This window comes from Felis catus, chromosome B2 (assembly GCF_018350175.1).
Source record: "Felis catus isolate Fca126 chromosome B2, F.catus_Fca126_mat1.0, whole genome shotgun sequence".
NCBI lineage: Eukaryota > Metazoa > Chordata > Mammalia > Carnivora > Felidae > Felis > Felis catus.
In genome coordinates, this window is record NC_058372.1 from 133088864 (window position 1) to 133104143 (window position 15280).

The following is a 15280-nucleotide window of genomic DNA, read 5'->3' on the forward strand; positions in this document are numbered from 1 at the left end:
CACATCTCTTCTGGTGATGAGGAGAGTCTCCTGTGAGAGAAAGGAAAGAAAGGGTGGCAGGAGAGAAGGGAAGGAGGGAAGAATGGAGTAGCCGGCAATAACCGTGAGGAATATAGATGCCATAGATACACAGGTGAAAATTATACATATAATTTGGTGCCTACGTCTACTCGCTCTGAAGGCAGATTGAGTTCCTGGGACTACTTCCTGGAACTCTACATATTTATTTGGAGGGGAAGATATTTTTATTTATAGATTGTATATTTTTATATTTTATTATATATGATTTTATATATTTGTATTTATCAATATACAATTGAGTCTAAAAAACACATAAGCCTTGAATCAATGGTTACCAGGCTTTTCATGGTTTGTGTTCCCTGACTCTTTCCCTAGACGCTTGTAAGGTAAGGTACTTGATGGATGTGTCTTATTTCTGTTGATGTTCCTTGATTTACTGTCCATTTTTATTTATAAATTGAAATTTCACAAATGGCATGAAAAATCTGCTAAGATTTTTCTTCATACCTGTTCATCTTTCTCATGGGGAAACCCAGGGGGCTTTACTGGAGGCCGTGTTAAAGAATTGTCCTATGTGCAGAGAGCCCAGCGTGGCCCTTGAAAAATACATCTTGGCTTCAACCTATCTGATGTTTCTATAGAGATGTAAAAAGACTCTAAGTCTGCATCATTCTCTGTTGCAAGATGTAAAGAAGCAGTTTCTAATCTATATGCTTTTCATGGCACAGTAGATACCCATTTTAGAAATGGTTAGGAGATGGGGCGCCTGGGTGGCTCAGTCGGTTGGGCGTCTGACTTCAGCTCAGGTCACGGTCTCACGGTCCGTGAGTTCGAGCCCCGCGATGGCTGATGGCTCAGAGCCTGGAGCCTGTTTCCGATTCTGTGTCTCCCTCTCTCTCTGCCCCTCCCCCGTTCATGCTCTGTCTCTCTCTGTCCCCAAAATAAATAAACATTAAAAAAAAAAAAGAAGAAGAAATGGTTAGGAGAATGAAAGATTGCATGGATAGGAATGTCTGCTGATCTGAACAAATAATACCCCTTACTGCTCATGCTACAGAGGGTAAACCCAGTGCTTTGCTTTCTGACTCCCAGATACTGAAAACTGATTCTGAAGGAAAATTTACTCTTCGGTATCAGATCAATTGGAATGGATTCCTCAAATGGTCTGACAGTTCATATCCCCTGCTGTCTGATGACCTTGATTATTGAGAATTCTTTACCGTGTAGTTCAAGAATCAAAGTGCTGATGGAACCCCCTGTTTCTCACCAGGGAGGGGGCTCTTCCTAGCATGACTGGACCACTGCAGTCCTACCCAAGCATCTTCTAGACACTTGGGCATTGGCTATTTGAGCTAATTCCCCAAGGACTCATCAGAGCTGTAAGAGAAAGGAAAACAAATTAGACACCATACAGACTCAGGTAGCTTCATGTGATCTTTCTACAGCCAGCATTAAAAACCAGAAAGAGCCTCCCAGAAATGTATGCCTGTATGTTTCTTTTCTATTCTTACCGGCTTTTTCCTCCCTTAGCAGCTGCTATGATTTGCAGTTGAAGGTTTATATCCAAGTCCACATGGTCAATAAGGATTTGAGGCTTGGGGTTGTATATTGACCTTTAATTAGTCTTGTTATTTAGTCCAGGTGTGTATTTTTTTCCCCTTGGTAATCTATATACTGGAATATTCTCTGTGGAACATGCTAGAAAAAAGAAAAGACAGCACTTTTGTTAGAACTTTATGAAAGAAAGAGCTTTAAATCACCTGCAAATATAGAGCCAGGTTTCAGCATATCATGTCAAGACATTGCCTCTAAATTTTCCTTGTTGTTTCAGGACTTAGCCAGACAATCTTTATTCACTTTAATGAATGTCACTTCCCATTTGCCAGTGTGGAAAATTCAGGGTTTGATAGTGTGAAATGCTGCATTGGTTATGCAGAACCCCATTCAAGGCCATGATTTTTTTTCTACACATTTTATGATATTATTTTGTCTAGACATGCATGTCCTTATTACACTGAATTATAGCATTTATTGCCAAATTGCTTTAATCAGTTATCACCATTCAAAAACTATGTGTTCAAAAGAGTTTATAAGGAAGCAAAGTGTAATAATGAGATGAAGGAAGTAAACTGTGTTAAACTAGGCACCATGTCTCTTGATTAAAATACCTGTTACCTCCCCAACCACCACCTCTGAGCCCAGTCATGAAAACTTAGCCAGTTATATTCCACAGAGCATTTTTACTTAGAGAACCTCAAATACTATTTAGGTGAACTCAGGCTTCCTCTACTCCTTGTATTCTCCATATCCTTAGACAAAAGCAGAATAGCTAAGTATATTTTTGAGTTCCACTACAGGAAAAATTTGAGGATAACAATTATTAGCCTTAAGACTATAAATAATCTTCCTTCTCAGCAATTACATCTTAGCAAATAAAGGGGAGCACCGGGGCTGTGGCGCGAGGGGCATTGTAGGGGTAGCGGTAGCATGGGCTGGTGGCCTGGGTGAGTGGGAAGGGCTGCCTTGGCCTGTGTGACCAGTGGTACCCGTGGGGACTCTGTCTAGAGAGGATTCAAGATGACCAACGAGGAATCTCTTCCCAAAAAGGTTTGAGTGAAACACACTTCAAAGTTACGGCCTGAGATGAGTTAATTCTCCAGTGGAGCCAATCGGAAGCATATGTCCAAGCTCTGGAGGGCGAACACACAGACCTCAGTTCCGGTGAGGTAACTGGGGTTAAGGGAGTCTGAAGAAAAACTAAAGAAACAAGACTCTGCTCACAGGGAAGACATCCTTGTAATACGACTGACAAGCAAGGAGCAGGAGGTAGCATGTAGCACTCAAGTCTATTAACTCGGGCGAGTCCAGCAGCAGAGTGCTGCCCAACTGAGATCAACAATGGTGGACCCAGTGATCAGCTTGTTTTTCCTAAAAATGAAGGGTGAACCAGAACAGACTAAAGGCAAACCAGAGCAAGCCCCAAATGAACTGAGTGCCTGGAAGTTTACTCCTAGTAGGTAAACAAGTCATACTCCCCAGTCAAGACCTCCATGACAGTCCCCCCAGGGAGGAAGCAGTGGCAGGACAGCCAAATACTCGTTTCCACACCCCGACTCAGACTTTTTGAGCCAAAAAAAAATCGCATTCTTATACTATCCAGCCTGTAACGGTTCACGTAAAACTTATCAGATGAACCTTGTGTTTCAGCGTTTGCTTCAGAGGCCTGACGGTGTCGGACTATTCCTAAGAAGTGGCCGCCTCCAAAAAATTCCCCTTCTAGAACATGGGGACACTTGAGAAATGTTTCTGTTTGAAGAAAATAGACGGACAAACAGAAGCCTTAAGTCTGCGGCACCCTGTGTCTTCAGACAGTTGGGAGGAATGTAAACCTAGATTAAAAATCATGAATTGAACATATAAAATTCCATAAAATGTGAAAAATGGAATATGCCTCGCTCTTAACCTTGAGCATAGTGATCTAGAGACACTGTAGATCCGTTTTGCCCATAAGACTGTGGATTTCATGATGATTGTTAAACTATTGGGTCAAAACCCAAGTGAGGTGAATTTTGCCTTTAAAGAGTTTATTTGCTAAGAACCAACTTAATATTATGAGAGAATCAAATAATAGATGTCCGTATAAGCAGTTCATATATTTAGCCATTTAGTTTGGAGCTCTATATTACTTGATTGAGCCTAAAGTCAGTGTGGTTTTAATCAATGGTTTGTTCTTTGAATGGTTGTTAGTGCTGTAGATAATCTTATTAAAGACTGCAGACAGAAAGGTGTTCTATGAAACTTCAGGTTGAAACTGAGGTGTCATAAACATTCATTTCACTACTAGGTTATATAAGGATGTTGGCTGTGCTGAGAATCACTGCATTTTTTCGGTACTGAAATTAAGTCCCCATGGCATTCAACAGGCACACACTGCTTGGTGTTAATGGGGGAGTGTGTTTCCTTCCGTTGTGTTTGGGCCTTTTGTATCGCCTTCCTGATAGTAAATTAAATGTGCCTTGGAAAAAAAATTGTGTCTTGAATATAACTTCAAAGAAACTCTCTGACTTAAAAAATATTTTCAGAATTCCTCCCCCCTTTAAATTAAATGGGGTGATTGCAGCTAAGATTAGATCCTTCATATGTTTGTGAAAAGAGTGGCTAACACTTGGAAAACATCGTGGTTCCAATTCTTAGTGTAATTGAGCAGGAAGTCACCAGCCAAGATTGCCAGCTCAATGCCTCTTCTACATCATAGGTACTGAAATAGTATCCACTATTTTAGCTATATATAAGCTTTATATGTTATATAGCTATATAAATAGTGTCTATTACTGTATTCTATTAATGACCACATTTCTAATTCACAAGCATATGGCCTAGGTGGCTTCTTTGTTCTCATGTTTTAAATGAGGTACTTGGGTTAGATGTTCTGTGAGGCCCATTTCAGCCCTAAAATTTTATGATTTTGTGTTCCACGAGATGAACTGGCCATCTTGTCTTTTATATGTGCCCACCTGCTAACTCAGATGTAACCACTCCCTCACTCCCAACAGGAAAAGTCTAAAATAGTTTGTAGGTAGTTCGTCTTTTACAAATGTCGCAAAATGAAGACCATAGTACGAAATCAAGTCAAATTTCAGCCGAAGAGAATGACTTTTCAAAGACATTCCTGCCTTGAAGAGATGTGAGGCATTTTCCAAAGACTCATTTTATGTCATTTGTTGTGCCATGAAATGCTACATGCCAGCTAATTTAAAAAATGGTTCAAGCTGAAGTTTCATCTAGTTTGGTCTAGAACATAAGACTCTATATTTTATTATAAAACTAGGTCTGACCAAGGCAGTCTTGTGTAATGTAATGATTCCAAGGAAATAATAATGCCATGAAATATTTAGGAAACAGTTCTTAACACTTATATTGATACAAATATTATGCTGGTTCATCCATTTGGACATTTTTTTAAGTTTATTTTAAGAGAGAGAGCGTGTGAGCACAAGTGCGTGTATGAGTAGGGGAGGGGCAGGGGGAGAGAGGGACAGAGAGAATCCGAGGCAGGCTCCACACTGTCAGCACAGAGCCCAACCTGGGGCTCAGTCCCACAGATTGTGAGATCATGACCTGAGCCAAAATCAAGAGTCAGACGCTTAACTGAGCCACCCAGGCGCCCCATTTGGACATTCTAAGAAATACCATCGGGGGCGCCTGGGTGGCTCAGTCGGTTGAGTGTCCAACTTCAGCTCAGATCATGATCTCACAGTTTGTGGGTTCGAGCCCCACGTCGGGCTCTGTGCTGACAGCTCGGAGCCTGGAGCCTGCTTTGGATTCTGTGTCTCCCTCTCTCTCTGCCCCTCCCCCGCTCGTGCTCTGTCTCTGTCTGTCTCTCAAAAATAAATGAAAATGTTAAAAAAAAAATACCATCAGCATCTGTACATGGATAAAATCAGGTTCTAACAATAAGGAGGTTAGCTAGCCTAAGAATCTTCCAGGCACTATTCTGAGGTCCTGACCGTGTGGTTCACAACTGGGTATTATTCTTCTTCCCATGAAAAGGAAGGGAACCGGGAGAGAAGCGTGTGTGATAAAGGGGGAGATAGCTCTGCCCTCCGCCATTACTACAGGAAAGTCTTTTGTTAGAGATGGAATTTTACTTAGTTCATTCATTCATTCATTCATTCATCCATAGCACTGACTGGGTAGGTGCCCCCTGATTCCCCACTGGTTACTTACTAGAATCACACCCCATTCCAGCACCTGATCCTCCCAGGAAAAGGAGCCACCCAGACCCAAAGCCTGTCACAAGTCACTTTTCCCTCAGCCCAGACAGTCTGTGGCGTCCTCATGTGTATTTTGCATAATTACCCTTTGCAGTTTCCTAGCCAAAGATCTCATCTGAAGTTAAAAGAAGAAGCTCATTTTCTCCTTGGATTTCCGTGCTCCTGGGAAACTTCATCTTGAACCATTTTTTAATTAGACAGCCCTGTTCCAGGAGGCTCCGAAATCCCACTTCTTGATGTGGCTGACTTTATTCAGGACGCACAGAGCTTAACGCAGAGACGTCTGCAAAGATTGCTGCCAATTCTGTTGACCCATTTAAGCCCTGGTGATTTCCCCGCCACCGGGTCTCTTTCTGAGTTCACAGCCAGCCACACTACAGGGGAGGTCGGTGTGAAGGTCACGTGTCCACCAGCGATGACGACCAGGCTATCAACTCCCCATTAATCTGCCACCTAAGGTGAACCTGAGGTTTAGACCAAAAGAAAAGCCTTTTTCCTAGTTCTTTAGATTATTTATAACATTCTTCCTCCCTACTTGTTATCCTTTAGTTCTGGAACTGAATTGAATAATGGATGCTCTGTCATCAGCATTTCCATAAGGTTAAGATGGAGTAACCTGTTTAACAAGTATTTCATTAGGCTGAATGAAAAAGGTAGACTAAGAAATTCCACTAAAAGTTTGTTATATAATTTTAAATGCTTTAAAATAACGTCACAATATCCTTCTTTAAAAAAGATCGGCCTTTTGTGGAAGATGTTATTAGTGAAGTCCTTGAAGCAAGTGGTGGAAAATGGGTTTTTCATTACTTCAAAGGCAGTATTAAAGGACCATGAAATTCAAAGCCCCTGGTTTTATCACAGCCATTTTTATGTCAGGATTTAAACATTTTCCTACTCGACATTCTTCTAACTGTAGTTTCACAGGAAAGAATTGTTATAATTGGCCTGGATCATAGTATGATTATTAAGTGATAGGCATCAATTAAGCTGATATTTAAATTGGAGATATTCATATCAGATAAGAGGAAAGTATGATTATAATTAAATGCGTAAAATGTATAATCTGCTTTGGGAGTACACTTTAAACCGTGTGATTATTTGTTGGCATGTAAACTGTCACAAAAATTCTCCTGCCTATTTCCTCTTTGCTCACCGTCGCTAACCGTAAATAAAACGTTTCATACCTATTTTCCTTAATCTTAATATGATTATGGGGGGGGGGCTTTATGTAGATTATCATGCTGAGGCTGTATCATTTAGGAATAAAAAGAAGCAGAGAGAGGGGAAGCATTGAAAATGGTAACCCAAGATCGCTCTGGTGAATACGGAGCTGTCAAAGGCACTTTCATTCCCCAGAGTTAACCTTTTGGTTCCCAGGATTTTGCCACGTGTTGTGACGACAGCATGAGCACTAGTACAGTAATGCAATCATACAAGAATGATGTGCTCGCTAAGGTCTTAGGGATTTAGCAGTTGTGTGAATTCACTACTCGGATTGTCGGCTATTTTTAAAAGTATAGAAATACTGTTAAACAGCAACATCTGTAAAGTTGAAAGTGTTATTTGTTTACCTACTGGAGACCAGAAAAGCTCAAAAAATCAGATTCACGCATTTTAACACTATTACGTGCTTAAACAAACAAAAATACTCACTAAGACCTGAAAGGGGCGGGACGGGGCGGGGTTGGGGGGAGATTATCACTTTCATACATTTTTTATTTTCATTTGGAATCCCTTGAAAATAGAAGGGCTTCATTTACATCGTATGTAATTTCAGCTACATCTAAAATATGAATCAATGCCAATTATTATTTTTCTCTTTATGGAATGTATTCTTTTCTGGCCACCTCTTCAGGCATTGACAAGCAGCCGGGCGGCGTCCGTTGGGGTTATTCTGCCCCAGCTACTGGGTGAGAAACCATTGGCCGGGGTCTGTCAAGACAGACCCACCCTTCAAACCACAGTTATTAACCAGAGGTGATTATGTGATCTAATTCTATCCCCTTGGAGCGAAACTCTGAATTTCGTGTAACGATAAAGGGAAAAATCTGCCCACTGTCCTAATCCCAGCACACGTGACCTGGAGACAGGCGTGTGCATATTGAGTTTTAGCTGCAGCCACCTTATGGCCACAAGGGAAGCCAGCCCGAGCATGAGGCTGATCCATAAGGATGAAGGGACAAGAAGAACTACAAGACCAAGCGAGACGTCTAGCTGAACTGCCCCCGAAGCCCCACCTCTTCACTCTCAGTGACCTGAGCCAATCTATTCCCATCATGATTTAAGCCAGACTGTAGTGATATTCTATTATTTGTAACCAAAAGCATCCTACCAGATACAGAATTTAGTGCTAGGAGTGGTGCCATATACATGATAGGTCCTAAAATAGTGAACGAACTGCATCTGGGAAAGCAGAGCGATGAGGAAAAAATCTCATTTTTCTACGGCTGAAGTTGGTAAATCTTATTATAGAGTCTCAAAATAGCTGGTTAAATGATTGCCTGTTGTAGCTTACAGCAGAGTTCAAGTGCTAACCAAAATTGCAATATTCAGTGATTTAGTAGGAAATGTTCAACTTTCATTAAAGTCCCTCAGGAGAGAGACAAGATTGGCCTAAAATTAACCAATCTGAAAAAACAAAATTTAAGAAATATAGCTTTTTTGAAAAGAAACCCTCTCTGTAAGTGGTTTTCCTTCCTAGACTGGTAAAAGCCTGATTAAGACTGAGGAGATTGGGGGGCGCCTGGGTGGCTCAGTTGGTTAAGCATCCAACTTCGGCTCAGGTCATGAACTCAAGGTTCATGAGTTTGAGCTCTGCATCAGGCTCTGTGCTGACAGCTCGGAGCCTGGAGCCTGCTTCAGATTCTGTGTCTCCCTCTCTGCCCTTCCCCCACTCACACTCTCTCTCCTCTCTCTCTCAAAAGTAAATAAACATTTTAAAAAAAGTATTAAAAAAAAACACTGATCAGATTTTTAAAAATCAAATTCTCTGCCCTAGGGTAGGATGCAGAATGGAGAAGCCATCACTGGAGACAAAGCTGATATCTGAGGGAAACCTAATCCTTAACCCTCTCCCAGTAACCAGAATTTCCAAATAAGCCCCAAGCCAAAGGTTGGGCTCTTATTCAAACCTGGGGCAATCTCTAGGCTCTTCTAATATCAGAGATAGGCTCCCAAGGTGATACAGGCCCCAAAAGAGAGTTGTCCCCACTGTCCATCTTTGTCATAACCCAAAAGACAAAGGATAGGTAAGATAGTCCCAGAGAATAGGAGTAGGTTCTACAAGATAAGCAACTAAATCATTCACTCCTCATACAAGGCAAGGATTTCTCAGTGTTCCTGTCCAGGAGGATATGAACCGATAACCACTCCATGCTGCTTCCTTTTCTTTTTACAAATGAAATCTCTATTGTAGCTTACCACCTTCTCTCCATCATATGTATGCTGGGGAGTGCAGGGGATGTGTAATTTAGGTTTGTTGACTTATTACTGACCATTACAAGTTATATCAGTATTTTATTTAATTTTTTTTTTTAAAAGGACTTCACCTAGAAATCCTGCCCTGGAGATGCGAGTAACTGGAAGAGACTTCATTGTCTTCCTTTAGACTGGTGGTTCTTAACTTTGGTTGCTACTCAGAACCACTAGGAACTTCCTGTGGCCAAGTCGCACCTAGATTAATTGAATCAGAGTCTCTAGGGGAGAAACAGGCTATCAAGTGGCCCAAGATGCAGCTTGGTTGAGAACAAGTGCTTCCATTTAGTGGTGGAGATTTGGGCAACCTAGACGTGGGGAGGAAGATGTATGGATGCCAGGGTAGCAGAAATTGCAGTGGATCTTCTCGCTCGTTCCGCAAGTCATTTTACTCCTCTCTTTTTGAGTAAGAGCCTTGATTGGCCTCATTCTGGCTTTAGTCGGTCATGGGAACACACATACCTTGCTACAGACATTGATTCAGAAGAGGACATTTGACCTAATATGTTCCAATGAGAGGAAAGCTCTGGACTTTTGATTTATGGTTGGGAAAGGGAAAATATGAAGTAAAAATATTAATATGGACTGTCCCTGAACAAATCAACTTCCAGAGGATACAAGACCTTGAAAAACTGCAGGAAAGGGGTGCTGGGGCCCAGAATATGCCATATGTGAAAGCTACCCTACCTCTGAATGAAGTGGGTAAATTCCTTTTATTGATTAGTACGTTGGAATTGGGTTTTCTCTTGCATGTAACTGAAAGCATCCTAACGGATAGACTCTGCAGTGGACATAGTCAGTGCTCTGCTAAGAGCCTTGGGATTCCATTTCCATCCTCCTCCCCATCCCTCCCCCACCCCACCATTGCACATGCTCCATTTGCATCCAATGGCCTGTATCTATGACACTCCTCAGAAGACTGTTCTCAGGCTACTGGAGCTGCTTTGCTATTTGCTCAGAGGGCCAGAAGTGCCTTAGATTTGTATCCTCCCCAGGGCAGGCCACCTCCAAGTACGTGAGCATGAAGCCCAGTTTCCTTGCCTGGAGTTGGACAAACCCTGAGGCATATTCTTTCTTCATAGCATGGTTTGGGATCTTTTCCTTTGCTGGGCTTCTTCCATTCCTTATCCAACATGTCCTACTCACTTCCCCATTTCTGCTGGGAGCACTTCCTTAACAGATGACTTGAACACAGATCCTCGCTTGGAGTCTTTCTCTGGGGAACCCAAACTAAGGCACATGCTAATCCCCACTAGTGTTGAACTCTATGTGAAGCATATAGCATGAGATTGATAAATGTGACCTACTGGCTCAGCAGCCAATTGCTATCTCTAAAACTATCATCTCTTATTTTACAGGATAAACAGCAAAACATATTTAGCAATGAGATACATGGCAGAATCAAATTTTAGAGTGAAGTCCAGAGAGGTCATGTAGCGAACCTGTTACATTACATATGAAGAAATTAATTTCTAGTGAGGTTGCATGACTTATTCCACACCTGTGGGCTGCATAGTGACAAGACCAGTGCTTAAAGTCAGTGCCTTTTTGGTGCCATTGGCGATTTGTTTATTGGCGTGCCTAACTGTGGATTCCAGGAATTTTATTTAAATCACATTTTCTCTGTTTAGAGACAATTTTTTTACTCTTGTTGCACACAGAAGGATGTCACGGTAGCTGGATTTTTTAAAGCTGAATACTCTTCTGTATGAATATGATAAGTATATATTAATGACTCTTAAATATATTAACCATGGAGTTAGTTAATTCCTTGAGCCGCAGAACAAATGAGAATAGGAATAAATGTGACCCAGAAGATAGAGCTCATAGACTGTGTTCAGAATTTATTCTGGGCACACAGTAGGTAAAGGTTCTAGTGTCAATAGTGAAGAAGAGGTAGACACAGATGAATTGATGAGCAGAGAAAATGGGCCTTATGTGAAGGAGATGGAGTTTGTATTCTTGGATATAGAACTTCTTGGATATAGAACTCTTGGATATAGAACTCAGGAAATTGGGGAGCCTTAACTTTGTCCCTAGGTGGTACATCCAACATCAGGAGATAGATATTTCATACATTTATCCTGGTGTGTGTGTGTGTGTGTGTGTGTGTGTGCGCGCGCATGTGTGTGTTTAGTGTATAGGCTTTTGTTATTCTATAGCTAATGAGGTCCAGAAAAAAGTCTGAACTGAGCCATAGGGCAGGAAGGAAGTTACTACTGTACTACTGGCCTCACCTGGGCTAGCATTTTAAGTGAGATGCAGAGTTTCACTCCCTGGGAGTCAGCAGAAAGATGGCAAGAGTGATGAAAAAGAGATGGTCAGATGGGTATTGAGGAGGGCACCTTTTGGGATGAGCACTGGGTGTTGTATGGAAACCAATTTGATAATAAATTTCTTATATCGAAAAAAAAAGAAAGAAAAAGAGATGGTCAAGGCACTGGTGAATTTTGGAGATAACATTTGGGACTATTGTCTACACTGCCTTTGGTCTTCACAGTGTGGGTATTATCCCTCCACTGTCATCTTGGAGGCCTTGGGTTGTGTTTTGTTAATAAATGTACTCATTTTCTTACATAGACCCAGAAGGGTTTTTATTTAAAATAAATGTAGATTATGCCTTAGATACCTCAGGAGCTTAGGATATAAATTTAGAGAGTACTTTATAATAATCTCAAAGGCTTTGTTAATCAAGTTTATATAGGCTTGGGTATGGTTTCTATATTCCTTCTTAGATTATCAGAGAATATCATCCAAAGCATATCTTTTAATGGTGAGTAACCTGAGGAAAATTCTGTGCAAAAAAGAAGGAGAGAAGTATTTATACACATATATGGATTGTTAAAGATTAAATAGATAAGGGGTTCAAATCTGATCCAAGAAATGTCAGCAATTTTTTTTTTTTACTTTTAATGCTCTAAAGCTCAGAAAGAAGAAGGTAAAATGCACTGTTGACAGCATTCTAAAATTCTCCCTACAGTCCTGCCCATGTACTTTAAGGGGAGAAAAAAGGTCAGGGGAATGGGAAAGGTCGGCCATGAAATTTGGCTTTGTTAAATCACCTCTTATACTCAAGGTGCCCTTTTACCTGACTTCAGCCTTATCTCATGTAATCTTCAGAACTACCTCCTCAATAATATTTTATATATGAAGAAAGCAATTATAAAGTTAGGCAAAATAACTTCTACAAGGTAGTAACAATGGGTTTAAACCCATGTTAGTCAAGTCTAAAGTTATAGGAGAAATGAATAAACAGTGCTAATGAATTGCAAAATTCAATAGTGAAAGATCTTTTTTAAAAAACTTTTATAAAGTTCATCATTATTTGGAATAAAATAAAATCTAACCTTTGCATTTTGTATCCTTCGAGGTGAAGGTGGTACCTTAAAAACTTTAGCAATATATATAGTCACTAGAGCAGGTACAGTTGATGGTTTGCCCTAGAATTAACACCAAGTGATGTTGGGTGTCTCTAGGCCAATGGATGCACATAGTCTTGGCCAAAATGGGCCAAGTCCTGCTGTGCATGAAGTAGGTTCTATAAGTTTAAAAAATGTACCTGTCGAAGTTGATTAAAGTAAAATTCTGTATGTAAATTACATTTTTCATTGACTCTTACTTGAAAACAAGAGTTATATTCAGTTCAACAACAAATATCTATTGAATGTTCATTACAAACACAATTTTCATTCGGTTTTACAAGACAGAGACTAGGGAAGAACAACAATGATCGGGCTAACCGACTGAAGGAAAGATCTGGCAATAACTTTGTGACAGAGAAGTCATTTTAGCCTCTTTGATAACCATTTCTAGTTCTTTCTAATACACGTACTCGAGCTTAGCTCATCATCTCCCTTCTGATTCTCCACCTCAAGTCATTTGGATGCTCACTGCCACAGGCAAGGTATGAGAAAATCAAGATACCAAGACTAATTGTTATAGCACTTACTATGTGCCAGGAAATGACCTAAGGTTTTAAGATGCATTGATTGATTAAATCCTAATAAACAACCCTGTGAGTGGCCACTTTTATTATCCCTTATCTATCTGTGAAGAAACTGAGATACTACCATGTTTTATGTTCACATTCTCTGAAGGAATAGGGATATTCTCAATGAGATAAGAGCCATGAAGACAGGTGGGGTAAAGATATAGGTAATTTTTCTTAATGAAGTGGAGGGCAATTGAAAAAATGATGTTTCTCTTCTCTACAAAATAAAAGGCAATCAGGGGAGATGGTGATACAATGGATCAAAGACAGAACTAAGGTTATTATGGTTTGGTACTCTGATATTAGGTACTTACATAAAACTTTTCCCTAGCTATAGCCCTTCCAAGAAGACAATATTACTCCCATATAATAATAATAATAATAATAATAATAATAAACCATCTAGAGATTTGAGAAGTTAAGTTGCTTAGCAAAGGCCACACAGTCTGCAAACTCAACACTGTTTGCCAACAAATCTTGGTTCTTTCTCCCGTGCCATGTTACTTCTCATTTCTCAAGTTGGTGGGGAATGAGCTTGGGAAATTAAGAACAGGGACATATTTGTAAGAGTCATGGTGGGAAGTGAAACTCACAGCCAGACAGAAATAAGCAAAAATTGTCCAGCAAGCCTCAGAACCAGATATGAGGACTTGAAGTCCCAAACTGTGATATTAAAATAGAGTCTTTCTGGATGATTATTTGATTCGCTATAGCAAAGCAGTATATATGACATGAAGTTTGGAGCTGTTAGAGATATGGAGGTAAATGGACTGATCCATAACACTGGTATACAAAAATACTTCGAATACAAAACAAAACGATTATCTATGTCACCTGCCATGGAAGAGGAACAGAGAATGCCATGCTTCATTTATTTTCATTCCAAAATTTCACCTTTCAACATCTTAAAATTCAGATGTATCTTAAAATGAGTGACATTTTTTCACCTACGACCAAGTAGTTGTCATGATTTGGTTGTGATTGCACAATCTTGAACTTGGTCAGGGGGATTCAAATTGCCTTCACTTCAGCTGGGTTGTGTTCATTGTGGATACTACAGATAGTGATTTGTATATGCCATTTAAAGTATCTTCTAAAAAAAGTACCCTATCATTTTGCAAATATGTATATTGTGCGTATATATATATTTAACAACCATACACCTAGAAGCATGGATATAGTGTCAGGAGGCATATATGTTAGTGACGCAAATATTTATGTTAATAAAATCAATATGACCACAAGTCCATACTTTTTTGTAAGGCAGTAGCTCAAGTGGCTTTACGTAAACTATACCCACCAGTAGACGCAGCTACTTATGTTTTGTTACTGAGCTACCTAAAAAAGGAATGCAGAGCACAAATCAAGCAATTCAACTAAGGGCAGGAGAAATTGCCAGATTCCTAGGAATAGATGTATTCTAGTCATCTCTTGCTGTATAGCAAATCATTCCCCTAACCAAGTGGCTTAAAACAACACTGATCACTTTATTATCTCTCACAGTCTCAGTGGGACAGGAATTCTGAAAGGGTTTGCCTGGGTGGTCTGGCTCAAGGTCTGGCAGGCAGTTGCAGTCAGAAGGAAACTAGAGCTGGGCTAGCAGGGGGCGGAAACACCTGGAGGCTGGTCAGGCATCTTCCTTCACCTGGTCTCAGAACCTCTCCCTGTGTCTATGTGGGCTGCTTCGGCCTTTGAAATGTTTTGATGGCCCTGAGGCGGTTGGATTGTTTACATGGCAGCTGGAGGCTTTCAGAGATAGTCCGGTGAGCAAGATAAAATCGGAGTCACCCTCACAACCTCGCTTCAGAAGTTGTGTGGCATCACTTCTGAGGCATTCTGTTGGCTACAAGCAAGTCAGAAGACTGCCCAGACTCAAGGGGAGGGGTGTTAACTTTACCTTTGATGGGGGAGCAAAATCCTAGAAGAGCATATGGGCTGGGAGACACTGTTGCAGCTGTATTTGAAAAATGCAATCTGTGACAAGATGGAAGAAATGTCAAAGCAACAAGAGGCTGGCATT

General features: G+C 40.5%; 1 pseudogene; it reads left to right on the plus strand.

The window, feature by feature from the left end:
* Positions 1–926: 926 nt before the first annotated feature.
* LOC101097976 lies at positions 927–5068 on the plus strand (annotated as a pseudogene).
* The last annotated feature ends 10212 nt before the right edge of the window (positions 5069–15280 follow it).